We start from the raw sequence: 16381 nt of genomic DNA, 5'->3' as shown, positions 1-16381 counted from the left end.
GTTGCCTCACACAGGTGGAGCTCTGCAGAGCCGACTGCTCTGCACTCTAGCAAACACCAGACTGATACACTACCATCCTGTAGTCAGTTTCAAAACAAAAGCTCAGCAGGTTTACTTAAATCTGCCCAGGACAAATAGCTTGCCCAACACTAACACTCACTTTTATTTTTAATTGCAATCACAGCTATGCCTGTGACTGCAATGCAATCCCATGGCCTCAATGTGCCTACTTGCGCATCCTGGGGGAACAAACAGCAACCCTCACATGTAACACTGGTCACTGCCTCAAATATTATTGATATCTTCCTCAACAAATCGTGTATGTCCTATGGATCCCCTTTCATTTCATTTTTCCCTCAATCATAATGTTCTCAGTACTAATACTTTTGACAAGAAAAACTAAAGAGCTTAGGAGTTTTTCAAAATTTCACTGACAACCATGCCTAGGTGAAGTGCTCAAAATTCACATTCTAATGTGGTTTCAGACTGAAAAATGATCACTTTATTTTATATTACACTGCAATATATTCTAATGGTATAACTTACCACCTCTGATTGCTGTCTCATCCCCTGCAATATATTCTAATGGTACAACTTCCCACCTCCGATTGCTGTCTCATCTCCTGCAATATATTCTAATGGTACAACTTCAAACCTCTGATTGCTGTCTCATCTCCTGCAATATATTCTAATGGTACAACTTCCCACCTCTGATTGCTGTCTCATCTCCTGCAATATATTCTAATGGTACAACTTCCCACCTCTGATTGCTGTCTCATCTCCTGCAATATATTCTAATGGTACAACTTCCCACCTCTGATTGCTGTCTCATCTCCTGCAATATATTCTAATGGTATATAATTACAGCTACTGCACACAATTCCTGATTGAGTTTGCAAATGTTATTCATCTTAGCTGCATAAAAAAAGGTATTTACTTAATACAACTTACTCTGTTTGTCCTCTTTTGCTATGAGCTGAACTAACTTCTCAAAATGGTTTATGATCCATGTAGGCCTGGACATTTGTTTATCTGTTCCCTACATTTATTGTGTCCTGCTGTCTCAACTTAGTCTCATTGATTACTAACGAGAGAAAAAAATGTAAGATCTAAGGACTAGCCTCCTGTATATTGAGACATAGCCTGGGGAGGCATTTATGGAAGGGGGCATTTATGCACATTTAATCGAAGTACATTTTATCAAAGTACTGGCAGTTATAACATGGCAATTAGACAGGGCAGGAGACAGGTAAGACAATTAAATAAATGTAATCCCTGTACATTTGGAACACAACAAATATGCATTTGTATAATATATTTCCTGGCTGCTGCATTCACTCACATTCACCACCCTTGCATTAATTCTTTACACTCCATTCATATCGGCCCCTCTGTCCTTTCCTCTCCTATGTATAGCACTCACTCTCTGTTCACATTGCTAAACAGAGCAGATCCATTCAGTCCCACCATCCAACACATGAGACGCTCTCACAAATCACTTAACCATCTGCTCACTCTTTCTATCCTCCTTCTCCTAGTCACAGGAGACCTCTCTCTCAACCCCGGCCCCCCATGTTATAGCAAGTCAAACCTCCCAACTGCTACACTCAGAAACCCCTCTAACCTTATTAACATTCCCTGCATGCCTTCTGTCTCTTTCAATTGTGCCCTTTGGAACTCTCGCTCAGTGTGTAATAAACTCTCCTTCATACATGACTTCTTCCTTTCTGATTCTCTTAACCTTCTAGCTCTTACTGAAACCTGGATCCAGCAGTCAGACACCACCGCTGCTGCCACTCTCTCATATGGTGGACTACACTTTTCTCATACCCCAAGATCTGACAACAGAGCAGGTGGAGGCATTGGTCTGCTCCTATCACCCAAATGTATCTTTCAGGTTATTCCCCAAGTACCCTCACTTGTCTTCCCTTCTTTTGAGGTCCATGCGATCAGACTCTACATTCCCTTCTCCATGCGAGTGGCGGTGGTGTATCGTCCTCCGGGCCCCTCCCATCAGTTCCTGGATCACTTTGTCACCTAGCTTCCACACTTTCTCTCCCGTGACATTCCCACCCTCATCATGGATGATTTAAACATCCCCATTGCTTTTCCCCTCTCCCCATCTGCTTCTCACCTTTTATCTCTAACCTCCTCTTTCGGCCTCTCGCAGCATACTAACTCTTCAACTCATGAAGACGGGAACTCCCTTGACTTGGTCTTCTCCCGGCTTTGCTCAGTGGATGATTTCACAATCTCCTCTCTCCCGCTCTCTGACCACAACCTTCTTTCATTCTCTATCAAGAACTACCATCCCGGGGGGCGTGTCCTAGCTGGCTATGTGAGCGGACGCAGGGAAGAGCGCTCCCGCTGCCAGAGTGATAAATATCGTGTTCAAACGCTGAATTTCGTGATTTCTTGCCACATACCGGCTGGCTGACGGTCTGGAGAGCACAGCGGTGCTGAGCGGCGGTACCGGCATCGGAGGCAATGACCAGGCGGCGGCAGAAAGACGCAGGAGCTGGCGATGCAGGAGCCAGCCAAGATGGCGCCGAAGTCAGAGAAGGCGCTGACAGGGAGAACGCTGCATGTCTGCGGCGCATGGAGGTGGCGGCGAAGCTGTAGCAGTATGCCAGTGTGGAAGCTGCGGAGGAGGCAGAGCAAGGATCCGGAGCTGGAGCTGACAAGGAGAAGGAGGATACAGGCATGGCTGAGGAGCATGAGGTACAGAGGAAGAAGGAAAGAGGCAGCATGGCGGGGGCTAGTGGGGGACCTGAAGGCTTACTGCAGGAAGAGAAGCCGACCCTCAGAGATGTTGTTACGCTGATCTCCTCGTGCCAGCAATCCCTGAATTCCCTAGCCCTGCAGATGTAGGAGGTTAAAGGGGACACGGCACAGATTAATGCAGCCCTGCAAAAGATGGACAAACGTATGGGAGCGGTGGAGGAGAGGGTGAACACGGCAGAAGACCACATAGTTAAATTACAAAAAGATGAGAAAAAGTTCGCCCAAGCAATAGCCGAGCTCGATGCCAAAAATGAGGATCTGGAAAATGGATCCAGAAGGAATAATATACGTATAGTAGGGCTGCCTGAAAAGACTGAGGGGAGACACCCCACAGAGTTTGTCGAAAACTGGCTGCTGTAGAAAATTGGGAACACAGTGTTGACTAAAGTTTTTGCTGTTGAAAGGGCTCATAGGGTCCCGCCGCAGCCCCCTGCCCCAGGAGCGAATCCCCGTACCATGCTTGCCAAAATACTGAACTACAGGGACAGAGATATTATCCTCAGAAAGGCTAGAGAGATGGAGGATCTGACGGCTGGAGGTCAAAAGATCGCCATTTACCCGGATTATTCTGCTGTGGTTCAGAAACAACGGATGTTGTTTATCTGTTCCCTACATTTATTGTGTCCTGCTGTCTCAACTTAGTCTCATTGATTACTAACGAGAGAAAAAAATGTAAGATCTAAGGACTAGCCTCCTGTATATTGAGACATAGCCTGGGGAGGCATTTATGGAAGGGGGCATTTATGCACATTTAATCGAAGTACATTTTATCAAAGTACTGGCAGTTATAACATGGCAATTAGACAGGGCAGGAGACAGGTAAGACAATTAAATAAATGTAATCCCTGTACATTTGGAACACAACAAATATGCATTTGTATAATATATTTCCTGGCTGCTGCATTCACTCACATTCACCACCCTTGCATTAATTCTTTACACTCCATTCATATCGGCCCCTCTGTCCTTTCCTCTCCTATGTATAGCACTCACTCTCTGTTCACATTGCTAAACAGAGCAGATCCATTCAGTCCCACCATCCAACACATGAGACGCTCTCACAAATCACTTAACCATCTGCTCACTCTTTCTATCCTCCTTCTCCTAGTCACAGGAGACCTCTCTCTCAACCCCGGCCCCCCATGTTATAGCAAGTCAAACCTCCCAACTGCTACACTCAGAAACCCCTCTAACCTTATTAACATTCCCTGCATGCCTTCTGTCTCTTTCAATTGTGCCCTTTGGAACTCTCGCTCAGTGTGTAATAAACTCTCCTTCATACATGACTTCTTCCTTTCTGATTCTCTTAACCTTCTAGCTCTTACTGAAACCTGGATCCAGCAGTCAGACACCACCGCTGCTGCCACTCTCTCATATGGTGGACTACACTTTTCTCATACCCCAAGATCTGACAACAGAGCAGGTGGAGGCATTGGTCTGCTCCTATCACCCAAATGTATCTTTCAGGTTATTCCCCAAGTACCCTCACTTGTCTTCCCTTCTTTTGAGGTCCATGCGATCAGACTCTACATTCCCTTCTCCATGCGAGTGGCGGTGGTGTATCGTCCTCCGGGCCCCTCCCATCAGTTCCTGGATCACTTTGTCACCTAGCTTCCACACTTTCTCTCCCGTGACATTCCCACCCTCATCATGGATGATTTAAACATCCCCATTGCTTTTCCCCTCTCCCCATCTGCTTCTCACCTTTTATCTCTAACCTCCTCTTTCGGCCTCTCGCAGCATACTAACTCTTCAACTCATGAAGACGGGAACTCCCTTGACTTGGTCTTCTCCCGGCTTTGCTCAGTGGATGATTTCACAATCTCCTCTCTCCCGCTCTCTGACCACAACCTTCTTTCATTCTCTATCAAGAACTACCATCCCGGGGGGCGTGTCCTAGCTGGCTATGTGAGCGGACGCAGGGAAGAGCGCTCCCGCTGCCAGAGTGATAAATATCGTGTTCAAACGCTGAATTTCGTGATTTCTTGCCACATACCGGCTGGCTGACGGTCTGGAGAGCACAGCGGTGCTGAGCGGCGGTACCGGCATCGGAGGCAATGACCAGGCGGCGGCAGAAAGACGCAGGAGCTGGCGATGCAGGAGCCAGCCAAGATGGCGCCGAAGTCAGAGAAGGCGCTGACAGGGAGAACGCTGCATGTCTGCGGCGCATGGAGGTGGCGGCGAAGCTGTAGCAGTATGCCAGTGTGGAAGCTGCGGAGGAGGCAGAGCAAGGATCCGGAGCTGGAGCTGACAAGGAGGAGGAGGATACAGGCATGGCTGAGGAGCATGAGGTACAGAGGAAGAAGGAAAGAGGCAGCATGGCGGGGGCTAGTGGGGGACCTGAAGGCTTACTGCAGGAAGAGAAGCCGACCCTCAGAGATGTTGTTACGCTGATCTCCTCGTGCCAGCAATCCCTGAATTCCCTAGCCCTGCAGATGTAGGAGGTTAAAGGGGACACGGCACAGATTAATGCAGCCCTGCAAAAGATGGACAAACGTATGGGAGCGGTGGAGGAGAGGGTGAACACGGCAGAAGACCACATAGTTAAATTACAAAAAGATGAGAAAAAGTTCGCCCAAGCAATAGCCGAGCTCGATGCCAAAAATGAGGATCTGGAAAATGGATCCAGAAGGAATAATATACGTATAGTAGGGCTGCCTGAAAAGACTGAGGGGAGACACCCCACAGAGTTTGTCGAAAACTGGCTGCTGTAGAAAATTGGGAACACAGTGTTGACTAAAGTTTTTGCTGTTGAAAGGGCTCATAGGGTCCCGCCGCAGCCCCCTGCCCCAGGAGCGAATCCCCGTACCATGCTTGCCAAAATACTGAACTACAGGGACAGAGATATTATCCTCAGAAAGGCTAGAGAGATGGAGGATCTGACGGCTGGAGGTCAAAAGATCGCCATTTACCCGGATTATTCTGCTGTGGTTCAGAAACAACGGATGAAGTTTACTGGGGTCAAGCGACAGGCTGAGGGAGCTGGGAGTGCAATATTCTGTGTTGTTCCCGGCAAAGTTGAGACTGGCGGCTTTTAATAAAACACACTTTTTTCTGACACCAGAGGACGCTACCCAGTGGATTGATACTAACGAGAAAAAACTTAAGGGAAAGGGCGACTGACATTTCGGCGAGATCCGGATGGGAATTATTTTCTCTGTCGCTGGAAGAGGGATCTGCGCTTGTTAGCACATTGGTTAAAGGGTTGAGCAACTGCTGAGGGTTTAGCTGGGCCATATTGAGTGATTGGCCGGAGGGGGCAGTACCGTCTAATAAGTATTGGGGAGGAAGGGTATGCCGGGTACTGCAAAATTGGTTTGGTAATTTTTCTACATGTTTATATAAGTTGGAATGTTAGGAAAAAACAAAAGTTGTGAGAAATTCTGATTGTTATGGCAGCGGGACGCGAATGTAGAGGGATAAGTAAGGGAGAGTGTTCGCAGTGGGCGGTTATAAGAGGTAGAATGCGTTGTACTGGGTGGGTTAGGGGGGTAAGTTGGGGGTGGGCAGGGGGGTGGGAGGGATTAGGCAGCTCATACTTGGAAAACTGGATACTATGAAGGATGATGAGCCACATGATGGGGATCGCATTAAAATATTGAGTTGGAATGTAAGAGGTCTTGAGGATAAAACCCGGCGGGTGGCAAATCTGCAGTATGTAAGAGAACAGAGAGTCTCAATGATATGCCTGTTGGAGACACATTTGGTGCGGGAAAGGGTGGATGTATTGAAAAGGCACTGGATACAGAGGGCATATCATTCTACTTTCTCTACGTACTCTAGGGGTGTGTCGGTGCTAGTACCTGTGGGAGTGCAATATGAGGAGGTGATGGTACAGGAGGATGTGGATGGTCAGTATGTGGTGGTGCAATGTAAAATAAATGGATTGTTGATGTGTATAGCAGCAATGTATATTCCGCCCCCATACTCAAGTAAGAAAATTAGAGAGGTGCTGGAGCGATGGGGCTCGATACCATTTCTAATTATTGGTGATCTTAATAATATATGCGATGACTTTTGGGATAAAAATAAAAACTCCCAGTAAAGGACAGTGGGACACACTACTACGTTTGGGACTTATGTTCGTGAAGAAGGTATGACTGATCTATGGAGAGTTAGACATATTGGGGAAAGGGGGTATTCATGTTATTCACCAGCTCATGGTACTTTGTCTAGGATTGATTTGGCACTGGGTAACCGTCTGTTGGATACGATGGTAGGGGATGTGAGATATTTGCTTAGGGCTCTTTCAGACCATACTCCAGTTGAGGCGGAGTTGCGACCGATGGGGACACGGGCCGGGAGCAGGAGAGAGTGGAAGATTCACCCTAATTGGCTGCACAGCATAGATTTGGATAAGATAAAACAGGAGTTGGCGGAATTTTTTGAGATAAATGAGGGGAGTGTAGATGCTCTTACTGTATGGGAAGCAATGAAGGCGTACTTGAGAGGGCTGCTCTTTAGAGATATCAGTAGATGTAAGCGGAAATCGAGAGAGGCAGAGAGGTTAGCGATTGATGGGTTGAGAATAGCTGAGGACGAGATGGTAATACTAGTTACTCCGGAGGCTGGGAGGAGGTTAAAGGTAGCTCAAAGTCAGCTGGAAGAAGTTTTGTTGGGTAAGGCTGAAAGGAAGAGGGAATTCATGAAGCTGGCTTATTATCAGGAGGGTAAAACTGTGGGTCATATGCTGTCGCTGGTGGCTTCTGCCCAGAGAAATACTTCTTTTGTCCATTCTCTGGCTTCCGGGAGTGGTACGAGTGTCTCTGAGACTCCAGAGATTTTAGAGGTTTTTGCGGATTTTTACGCGGACCTATATTCCTCTCGGGTGGATGGGTCGGTGGGAGATACGGTGGCGTTCCTAGAGGGATTGGAGCTCCCGAGGCTGAGTGACACAGACAGAGAGGAGGAAGAGCTGGGTTGGGCATTGCAATCTATGGCTAATGGAAAGGCGCCTGGTGTAGATGGGTTTCCTGCCGAGATTTATAAACATATGGGGGAAGTGCTGATTCCTAGATTAAAGGCGGTCCTGGAGGAGGCTAGTAGTAGAGGGTATCTGCCGGCATCCATGAGAGAGGCCATAATAGTGGTGATTCCTAAGGAGGGGAAAGACTTGAAACAGCTAGACTCATACCGGCCAATCTCCTTGCTCACTATAGATGTCAAGCTTCTGGCTAAGGTGTTGGCGTTGAGGCTGACGAGTGTCATCTCCGGCCTGGTATACCCAGACCAATCTGGCTTTATGCCTGATGGGTCCACTGCGGTCAACCTACGGAGGCTATTTATGAATCTGCAGCTTAAATCCGACAACTGTGACCAGAGAGTTATTGCATCTTTAGACGCCCAAAAGGCGTTCGATAGTGTGGAGTGGGGGTATCTCTGGCAGGTGTTGCGGAGTATGGGGTTTGGCCCGCAGTTTGTGTCCTGGATTCAGCTGATGTATTCGATGCCGATGGCCAGGGTCAGGGTGAACGGGGAGTTATCACGGACTATACAATTAGCTAGAGGGACGAGGCAAGGGTGTCCGCTCACTCCTCTTTTGTTTGCTCTGGCCGTGGAACCATTGGCTGCTAAGCTTCGACGGTCTGATGAGGTGTCTGGGTTTAAATATGGGATGAGGGAAGAGAGAGTGGCATTGTATGCGGACGACATTCCGCTATTTCTGGCTGACCCGGTTGCTTCCTTGGGGGGGGGGGGGAGCATTAGGATTATTTACATAGTTACATAGTTATTAAGGTTGAAGGAAAACTATAAGTCCATCTAGTTCAACCCATGGCATAACCTAACATGCCCTAACATGTTGATCCAGAGGAAGGCAAAAGAAAAACCCATGTGGCAAAGAGTAAGGCTAGTTTCACATTTGCGTTAAAAAACGCAGCGTTTTTAACGCAAACGCAGGTGGTGCAAAAAACGCATGTAAACGCGTGCAAACACTGCGTTTTTTAGACGCATGCGATTTTGCATGTGGTAAAAAAAGCGGCGTTTTGACGCGTTTACATACGTTTTTTCCTGCGTTTGCGTTTTTTGTATTCTTGTGTTTTTCTATTGAAACGCATGCGTTTAAAAACGCATGCAAACGCATGTGCTTAAAAACGCATGCGTTTACATAGACAGCAATGCGTTTTTTTGCCGCAAAAAAGCATGCGTTTTTTGCAGCAAAAAAACGCCGCTAGAAATTACTACAGGTTGCATTTCCGCAACAAAACGCAAGCATAGAAACGACGCATGCGTCGTCAAAAAGCGGCAAAACGCATGCGTTTTTAATGTTAAGTATAGAAAAAAAACGCATGCTTTTTTTGCACTAAAACGCAGCGGCAAAAAACGTAAATGTGAAACCAGCCTAAGCTCCACATTGGGGAAAAAAATTCCTTCCCGACTCCACATACGGCAATCAGACTAGTTCCCTGGATCAACACCCTATCAAGGAATCTAGTTTATATACCCTGTAACATTATACTTTTCCAGAAATGTATCCAGTCCCCTCTTAAATTTAAGTAATGAATCAGTCATTACAACATCATACGGCAGAGAGTTCCATAGTCTCACTCCTCTTACAGTAAAGAATCCGCGTCTGTTACAAAAAAAAGAGAGAAAAGAAGCGCAATAAATGTGCACACTCAGCTGTTATTTAGAAAATGTGAACAATGCTTTATTGAGGCGGAAAAACACAGTGCCTATACATATAAAAACATTTAAAACAGCATGTAAAAACATACCCAAACATATCACTACCGTACCCTCTGGATAAAGGAGTACGGTCAAAAAGCAGACCCCAATGACAGCGTAAATAATAATGCTCACTAGTCTGAATGGGGCCCACTGGCTCCCAAGACTAAATGGTGAGTGTATGAGGAGAAAAAAAAACAAAAAAAACAACACGTTGTAATAGATAGTGCACACAAAATGCTGCAAGGCATAAGGATCAGGGCTTTCCAATAGAGAAAATATAATAAAATAACACACTGCCACAGCTAGTAGATGATTCACTGAATGGAGGCTCAGCTGACTAAACAACGAAGCTGAAGTTTTAACAAAGCTGTGACACTGCTGGGAATAGCCCCGCCAGAGTGCCTGCAGCACACCGTGTGCACAATGCTAGCAGCACATTAACATAACATAACGAAGCTACCGTGAGTAGCGATACGCGTAGGGAGCCAGTGGGCCCCATACAGACTAGTATCACCATTTATGCTGTCATTATGTTAATGTGCTGCTAGCATTGTGCACACGGTGTGCTGCAGGCACTCTGGCGGGGCTATTCCCAGCAGTGTCACAGCTTTGTTAAAACTTCAGCTTCATTGTTTAGTCAGCTGAGCCTCCATTCAGTGAATCATCTACTAGCTGTGGCAGTGTGTTATTTTATTATATTTTCTCTATTGGAAAGCCCTGATCCTTATGCCTTGCAGCATTTTGTGTGCACTGTCTATTACAACGTGTTTTGTTTTTTTTCTCCTCATACACTCACCATTTAGTCTTGGGAGCCAGTGGGCCCCATTCAGACTAGTGAGCATTATTATTTACGCTGTCATTTTGTTATTGTGCTGCTAGCATTGTGCACACGATATGCTGTAGGCATTGTGGCGGGGCAATTCCCAGCAGTGTCACAGCTTTGTATAGCTCTTGCTTTACTCACTGAGTCAACTTAGCTTCCATCTAGTGAATCCGACACCAGCTGTGACAGCGCTTTATTTCATCATATCTTTTACCATTGGGAAGCCTTGATTTTCATGCCCTGCAGCATTTTGTGTGCACCATTTATTAAAAAATCTTTTCTATATACTCACCATCTAGTCTTGAGGGATTATTTCTCCCTATGGGGTCTGCTTTTTGACCGTACTCCTTTATCCAGAGGGTACGGTAGTGATATGTTTGGGTATGTTTTTACATGCTGTTTTAAATGTTTTTATTTGTATAGGCACTGTGTTTTTCCGCCTCAATAAAGCATTGTTCACATTTTCTAAATAACAGCTGAGTGTGCACATTTATTGCTCTTCTTTTCTCTCTTTTTTTGTACAAGTATTTATTGGCGCATACGTAGCACCTGGCATCTATCATAGACGTTATTTCAGTGGTGCCCGCTCACATATTCTTTTTTTCGAATCCGCGTCTGTTATTATGCTTAAACCTTCTTTCCTCCAGACGTAGAGGATGCCCCCTTGTCCCTGTTTCAGGTCTATGATTAAAAAGATCATCAGAAAGGTCTTTGTACTGTCCCCTCATATATTTATACATTAAAATAAGACCACCACTTAGTCTTCGTTTTTCCAAACCAAATAGCCCCAAGTGTAATAACCTACCTTTGTATTGCAGACCCCCCAGTCCTCTAATAACCTTGGTCGCTCTTCTCTGCACCCACTCCAGTTCAGCTATGTCTTTCTTATACACCAGAGACCAGAACTGTGCACAGTATTCTAAGTGTGGTCGAACAAGTGACTTGTATAGAGGTAAAATTATGTTCTCCTCATGTGCATCTATGCCTCTTTTAATGCATCCCATTATTTTATTTGCCTTTGTAGCAGCTGCCTGACACTGGCCACTGAATATGGGTTTGTCATCCACCCATACACCCAGGTCTTTTTAATTGACGGTTTTGCCCAGAGTTTTAGAATTAAGCACATAGTTATACATCTTATTACTTCTACCCAAGTGCATGACCTTACATTTATCCCCATTAAAGCTCATTTGCCATTTATCAGCCCAAGCTTCTAGTTTACACAAATCATCCTGTAATATAAAATTGTCCTCCCCTGTATTGATTACCCTGCAGAGTTTAGTGTCAGCTGCAAATATTGAAATTCTACTCTGAATGCCCCCTACAAGGTCATTAATAAATATGTTAAAAAGAAGAGGGCCCAATACTGACCCCTGTGGTACCCCACTGCTAACCGCTACCCAGTCCGAGTGTGCTCCAATAATAACCACCCTTTGTTTCCTATCCCTGAGACAGCTCTCAACCCACTTACACATATTTTCCCCTATCCCCATTATTCTCATTTTATGTATCAACCTTTTGTGTGGCACCGTATCAAAAGCTTTTGAAAAGTCCATATACACTACGTCCACTGGGTTCCCTTGGTCCAGTCTGGAACTTACCTCTTCATAGAAGCTAATGAAATTAGTCTGACATGAACGGTCCCTAGTAAACCCGTGCTGATACTGGGTCATGAGGTTATTCTTCTTCAGATACTCCAGTATAGCATTCCTTAGAATGCCCTCCAGGATTTTACCCACATTTGAACGATTTGGCTCAGTGTAACGATAAACTGGAGTAAGTCTACCTTGTTTAAAGTGGATGACGCAGGGGAGGAGGGGAGTGAGCCGCTGGAGGATGGGCGACTGAAGGTGGTAAGCCAATTTAAATATCTTGGGATATGGGTATCTATGCCTGTTATCGATTACATACATAGGAACCTGACTCCGATCTTAGGCGTTCTTAAGGCAAAAGTGGATGCTTGGCTTAAGCTGCATTTATCTGTGGTAGGCAGGGTGAATCTTATCAAAATGATTTTGATGCCAAAAATACTATATGTTCTTCATAATGCGCCAGTTTGGATACCGCACGGGAAATTTAGGCAGATTAACTATCTGTTTAGGAATTTGATATGGGGGAGACAACATCCACGTATCAAACTGGAGACACTTCAGCGAACCAAGGAAGATGGGGGCTTGGCACTGTCTAACCCTGAAATATATTTTCTTGCAGCCCAAAGTCAGCATCTAAAGGGCTGGGCGCATGAAGGGTTGTCTGGGGCGGTACAGCAATTAATGGAAAAGGTGACAAAAAGAAGGCCAGTAGAACAATGTCTGGAGGATGGATCCCTGGTGGCTTTGGGGAAATTGTATCCGACTGTGTTATTGATATGTAAGCTGTGGGGTAGGCTGAAATATATACGTGGGATTACGGGTTTGACCAGATTCTCCCCGTTATGGTATAACAATAATTTACAGGAGTTTGGGGCATTGGGGGTACTAACAGAAGGGCAGGCCAAGGGGATTCAATACATGTATCAGATAACTGAACGGGATGAGTTGAAATCCTTTTCCCAATTGCATGTGGAATTTGATCTCGGGCTTGCGGGGGAATACCAGTATTTGCGGATGAGACATGCTTTCGGAGCTCAGAATAGGGACGGAGGTATTAGAATTCAAAGGGATATAGTGCTGGAGTATGTGTGTAATGAAGGGACTACTGGGGGGGTTATTTCTACTCTGTATAAAGACCTGCTGCATACTTTCCTCTTAGGGTTTCCAATAATGGCGAGAGCTAAGTGGGAGAGGGATCTGGGCCCAATGGAGAACGAGACTTGGGAGTCGGTGCTAGAATGGGTCCCACGTCTGTCACTGAGCGAACCGTATAGGCTGTCACAGCTTTATGTAATACACAGAGTTTACAGGTCTCCGAAGGTGTTATATAGGGCAGGTTTGCGTGATGATTCTGAGTGCCCGAGGTGTGAATCTACAGATGCTGATATTTTTCATATGATGTGGACGTGTCCGAGACTGGCTGCTTTTTGGTTGGTAGTTTTGAGTCATATGGAAGGTGCGTATGGATGCACGGTGCCAAGGGATCCAGTGGTGTGCTTGTTGGGGTGTGTGGATGAGATTGGAGTGGATAACAACCTGAAGATAGCTATTGCCAGATTGCTGTACATGGCCAGGAAAGTAATAGCGCGAAATTGGATCAGGGAAGAACCACCTTCAAGAAGAGAATTCCTCCAGTATGTGAAGCAGGGCCTGGCACTGGTAAAGGGGTTTTATAAAAAAAAAGAGGGAAAATTGAAATGTTCAATAAATTATGGTCTCCGTGGATTGCCATGGTATAGGGGTATTATAGAGAATGAGTGAATTAAAGTCCTAAATTGGTGAAAATGTGTCATGTGGCCTACGATCCTAACCGAGGGATTAGTCACTCTATAGTCTTAATGATGGAATTATTAAACAAGGTGGGCTGTCTTGTTGGGAGGGGACGGGATACGTTGGGATTGAGGGGGGTTGTTTGGGGGGAAAACTTTGTATTGAAAATAAGAATGTAACATGTCAATTATAATGTTATTCTTAATAAAAATTTATTTGAATTAAAAAAAAGAACTACCATACCGCTCAGGTCACCCCCACTTTCGACACTTATAGAAACATACAGGCCATTAACACCCAGAAATTTATGAAGAACTTGCAGTCCTCATTGGCCCTGGATGAAATTGCACCTCCTATACAAATACACAGACCGTGACAATTGTGGCACACGCTGCAAACACGTTTCCTACAGAGGTGCTCCAGGTGCGCCGAACGCCTGTGGAGAAAATCTAATCTATCCGAAAATTTCATCCATTATAAGTTTATGCTTAAAACATACAACTCTGCCCTTCACCTCTCCAAACAAACCTATTTCAACACCCTCATCACCTCACTGTCCAATAACCCTAAACGTTTCTGACACTTTTCATTCCCTACTCAACCCAGAGTGCAGGCCCCAACCACGGATCTCCGCGCTGACGATCTGGCCAACTACTTCAAAGAAAAAATATCCGTCAGGAAATTATCTCCCAATCTCCTCATATCATGTACTGTCCTCCCTCCCCCACTGCATCTAGCTCACTCTCTGACTTTGAACCAGCACAGAAGAAGTAATCAGGCTCCTTGCATCTTCTCGCCCGACCACTTGCACCAGTGACCCCATTCCATCACTTCTCCTCCAGTCCATTTGCCCTGCTGTCACTTCTCACCTAACAAAAATATTCAACCTTTCTCTCTCTTCCGTTATCTTTCCCTCCTCATTTAAGCATGTCATCACACATCTGTGGCACCCCAGCAGTTTGGGTACCACAGTAGTGCTGTCTTCTTCACGGGGAGGATAGTGCTATGTCTGGAGACAAGTGAGATTTCCTTTGGTAGGTTTACACACACACACACACACACACACACACACACACAAAACACCTTCCACTTCCAGGCCAGGAGGGGGGGCTCCAAGCCCTGTTTTGGAATAAAGATCCTGGTTTGGAGGCGGAGACAGCTCAGTTAGGCTACGTTCACATTAGCGTCATGCGACGCAGTGTCGCCAACGCAACGCACGACGCATCGGCAACGCACACAAAAACGCACCCTTTTTGACGCATGCGTTGAACGGATGCGTCGTAAAACGCAGCGTTTTTTGTGCGTTTTTGTTGCGTTTTTTCGAAAAACGCAGCGTTTTCCGACACATGCGGTGTTAAACAATGATGTCATTTTTCAACCCAATTTAGTGTCTAGACACTAGATAATACCACCAATGGATAGAAGAGGGTGGGTCTAGTGTCTAGACATTAGATAATTCCACCAATAAATAGATGAGGGTGGGTATAATGGAATTGTGGTATATATACCCCGGCATAGATAAAATCCTACCATTGCGTGGTTTTTACAGCATCAAGATGGAGCGTCCCATGGAGAGTATCTACCTCAATATGGAGCTGGATTTTGCCATTGCTATTGCTTACGCTATTGCCTGTCATGAACACAGGAAAAGAGAAAAACTACGGAGAAGGAGTCGTCTGCGTTTTTGGCTACACCCTATAGTGGAAGTCCGAGAGAGTCGTGGAGCCTACCATTGTTTGTTTGGCGAGTTAAATGACAACCAGGATAAATACTTTGAGTTCACCAGGATGTCTCAAAACAGCTTCCACTATCTGCTGCGTCTGGTGGAAGGAGCCATTTCCAGGCAGGACACGCAGCTCCGTAAATCAATTTCCCCCGAGGAACGTCTGCTGGTGACTCTACGATACGTAATGCAATGTGAAGGTTTTATATATTCTTGCCATTTTTTAAAGTAACGTTTTTTGTTTTTGTGGGGTGGGGGATTGGAATTAAAAATGAAAATTTATTCTATGTAATTAAATTAAATTTATTTATTTTTCTTCTTGTCAGTTTCCTGGCTACCGGAGAGACCTTGAGATCACTGCATTTCCAGTTTCGGATTGGAGTCTCCACACTTTCGGGTATTATTGCCGACACATGCCGCGCATTGTGGGACAACCTCCGGGATGAATTTTTACCAATACCAACGACAGCGTTATGGGAGGCCAACGCCAAAAAATTTGAACAACTGTGTTCTTTCCCTAACTGTATTGGAGCAGTGGATGGGAAGCACATTAGGATTACAAAGCCTGCGAGAAGTGGATCTCTGTTTTTCAATTATAAAAAATACTTTTCCACCGTGCTTATGGCAATTGCTGGAGCGGACTGCAGGTTTCTCGCCGTGGACATTGGAGCATTTGGCCGTGCAAATGATTCACGGACATTTAAGGAGTCTGACATGGGCCGAAGATTATACGAGAACAATTTCAATTTCCCCCAGCCACGACCTCTTCCCAACACCGAAGGCCCGGCCATGCCATTTGTTGTGGTTGGGGATGAGGCTTTTCAAATGAGTGCCAACCTACTGAAACCGTACTCCAGTCGGGGCTTGGACCGCACAAAAACTATTTTTAATTATAGACTGTCCAGGGCCAGAAGAACTGTGGAGTGCGCCTTTGGAATCCTTGTCTCAAAATGGCGTATCTTAGGATCCGCAATAAATTTGAAAATTGAGACAGTGGATGAGGTGGTGAAGGCTTGTGTG

At 45.6% G+C, this 16381-nt stretch overlaps 1 protein-coding gene across 1 annotated transcript in view; it reads right to left on the bottom strand.

The window, feature by feature from the left end:
* Window positions 1-16381, bottom strand: part of LOC138666642 (zinc finger protein 850-like) — a 157294-nt gene that overhangs the window by 91662 nt on the left and 49251 nt on the right. The window lies entirely within an intron of this gene.

Source organism: Ranitomeya imitator, chromosome 2 (genome assembly GCF_032444005.1).
Source record: "Ranitomeya imitator isolate aRanImi1 chromosome 2, aRanImi1.pri, whole genome shotgun sequence".
Lineage (NCBI taxonomy): Eukaryota > Metazoa > Chordata > Amphibia > Anura > Dendrobatidae > Ranitomeya > Ranitomeya imitator.
The sequence above is the reverse complement of the archived record's forward strand: the minus strand, read 5'-3'. Positions and strand labels throughout refer to the sequence as shown.